General features: G+C 45.6%; 1 long non-coding RNA gene across 1 annotated transcript; it reads left to right on the top strand.

The window, feature by feature from the left end:
* The first annotated feature begins 203 nt into the window (after positions 1-203).
* Positions 204-1,382, top strand: LOC140418295 (uncharacterized). The gene is made up of 2 exons (XR_011944916.1): positions 204-780; positions 865-1,382. It is a non-coding gene; the product is annotated as an uncharacterized lncRNA (long non-coding RNA).
* Positions 1,383-3,009: the final 1,627 nt, after the last annotated feature.

The following is a 3,009-nucleotide window of genomic DNA, read 5'->3' as shown; positions in this document are numbered from 1 at the left end:
AACATGAATCAGCCCTTCAGGAGAATTGGGAGGGTGAATATTAGGTACAGCAGAGTGAGAATGGAGGAAGATTGTGTGGGATGGAGATTTATAGCTTTTGGAGAATGAGAGAGGAAATAATGTTCCATAGGAACTAGAATTGTCTGTTCTGAATTTCTATCCTGTGCTCACTCATGACTTTTGTAAATTGTTTTTAAAAGGATATTGGAAGAGGAGGAATTATAGACAGAAATCTCAAACATCACGTCTCGATGTGACAAACTCACTCGATTCCTTCTGACCTGAATATCATTGGGCTCTGAATATCATTGGCGAGAAGGAGTAATGTTTGTCCAATCTGTCGGCTTCAAAAGATTTTTAAACGTGAGTGTGACTGGAAAAGCACCGAGATCCACACAACACACACCCGAGTGAGAGTGTTCCAGTGAACTGGTTGTGGAAAGAGCTTCAACCAGATACACAGCCTGAAACAACATCACACACCATTCACAGTGAGGAGAGACAGTGCACATGTTCTGTGTTTAGAAAGGCTTCCACTAATTGTCCAATCTGGAGAGACATGAGGAGACCCAAAACATGGAGAAACCGTGGAAATGTGGCGACTGTGGGAAGGAATACAGATTCCCATCTGAGCTGGAGATTCACCGACGCAGTCACACTGGGGAGAGGCCATTCATCTGCTCCGAGTGTGAGAAGGGATTCACTCAGTTGTCCACCCTGTGGAAACACGAGCGAATTCACACCGGGAAGAGACCATTCACCTGCTCTCAGTGTGGGAAGGTATTCATTGATTTATTCAACCTGCAGACACACCAGCGAGTTCACACTGGGGAGAAGCCATTCACCTGCTCTTAGTGTGGGAAGGGATTACATAGAAATATAGAAAATAGGAGCAGGATGAGACCATTTGGCCCTTCGCACCTGCTCTGCCATTCATTATGATCATGGCTTATCATTCAACTTAATAGCCTATTGGTGTCTCCTTAAAGCCCTGATTAGCCTCAACATTTGAAACTGTATGAAAAAGGAATTGTACAAAATCAGATAAAGGAACTGTATGAAACAGTTCAATTGTATTCCTGTCTAAGGTGGTGTCAGGAATTGGAGATTCAAGTAAATTAAACTATTGCCCAATTGACCAATGGTCATGTTACAACAGGCCCAACTCTGACATGAGGTAATGGTCACTTTGGGGAGAAAGGTCGATGTTCCGAAAGTCTTCCTTGCTGGCCAAGTACTTAAGACTCGAGGCCGAGTTCCAAGGAAATTACTGTCAAAGATGAAGCCAGAGAGTGTTACACTCCACCGACTTGAAGTTGCAAATGCCACTGTCTTCAAGTTGTTCAGTAAACTTTTTCTTTTAATAAACTTTTTAAATTGACTATCCAGAGAATTCTGCCTTTTCTTTAATTGGTTAAAATTCTTATCCGAAGGCAGCACGGTGGCACAGTGGTTAGCACTGCCTCACGGTGCCGAGGTCCCAGGTTCGATCCCGGCTCTGGGTCACTGTCCATGTGGAGTTTGCACATTCTCCCCGTGTTTGCTTGGGTTTCACTCCCACAACCCAAAAATGTGCAGGGTAGGTGGATTGGCCACACTAAATTGCCCTTAATTGGAAAAAATGAATTGGGTACTCTAAATTTAAAAAAACAATTCTTGTCCGAAACAAAGCAAATTTATTAAATGGGAAGTTGGGGATCGCTGAAATAAATTTAGGATCAGAAAACATTAATCTTCAATTTAAAACTTTCAGTTCTGTTGTAGAGGGTGCCATCTCCGCTACTCCACTACTGGGCCGATATCTGGGGTTTGGATGTCTGTGTGTGTCTCTCTCCAGCTGGCACTGAAACTTCAGAGGCCAGGGGATGTCGCACTGGGACACTTCCACTGAAGAGAGCACTGATTCAAGCCTGCCGTTTATTCCTAACCGACAGCCTGAGACTTATATCACACAGATCTCCAGACCCCTACCAATACCCAGGTGATTCTCTCTCTTGCCGGTGGGGCAACACCCACCCGGTTCCTACTCCACTAGAGTAGCTTTCCCAAGAGAGAGAATAGGACACTGCTGTTTATTTCCTAACCAGCAGTCTGTCCTGAGTGAATCGCTCAAGATGACCCTCGATTCTTGAACCCGGAATTAAGGTGAGGAGTATTTTAACAATGACTTGGTCAGAGATCGCTGGTGAAGGATTGAAGAATTTAAACGACTCCAATTATCATCAAATCAAGGTTTATTGTAAAACCCAGGTCAAAATCATCAACAGAAGGAACACAATAAAATCTTATGCTCTAATACAACTAAGTCTATTCAAAAGTAATATAGCGGACACAACGAAAATTCTTATGATTACACAGGTTTTAGCAATATCACAAGGCACAAAACAAGTTCCCTTCCCCAAAGCCTCAACCACTATTAAAGCCAAGGGAGTTTCGCAAGCTGCTGCAGAGTACTTACGGTCACAGGCTGCAGAGGTCAAGTCAGGGGTGCAGAGGTCGAGCCAAGAACGAAGAGACCCTCAATCGAAACACAGCCCCCTTTATATTGTTTTACCTGGCTTTGTTCTGTGATCGGCCAGCCCCTTTTGCATTGAAAAAGGTAAGTTTTAAAGTTCCCGCTGGTCCCGCCCCCTTTGAGCCGGTCAGAGCTGTATGTTTCCGGGTATTCCTTGCAGGTCCGCTTCTTCCAGCTAGGCAGACCTGCGCGATTTGAATTTGGCGCTGGCTCCGCCCCCTCCTTCCAGTGAGTTTCTGCCGGTAGCTTCTGTCAAGCTTGGAGTACCTCCCCCAGGTCCGCCTCCAACTTGGTTTTTCTGCCGGTAGCTTCTGTCAAGCTTGGAGTACCTCCCCCAGGTCCGCCTCCAACTTGGTTTTTTCTACCGCTCCGCGATTTGAATTTGGCGCTGGCCCCGCCCCCTCCTCCCAGTGAGTTTCTGCCGGTAGCTTCTGTCAAGATTGGAGTACCTCCCCCAGGTCCGCCTCCAACTTGGTTTTTTCTACCGCTGATCT

Source organism: Scyliorhinus torazame, chromosome 5 (genome assembly GCF_047496885.1).
Source record: "Scyliorhinus torazame isolate Kashiwa2021f chromosome 5, sScyTor2.1, whole genome shotgun sequence".
Lineage (NCBI taxonomy): Eukaryota > Metazoa > Chordata > Chondrichthyes > Carcharhiniformes > Scyliorhinidae > Scyliorhinus > Scyliorhinus torazame.
This window is presented reverse-complemented; position numbering and strand designations above follow the sequence as displayed.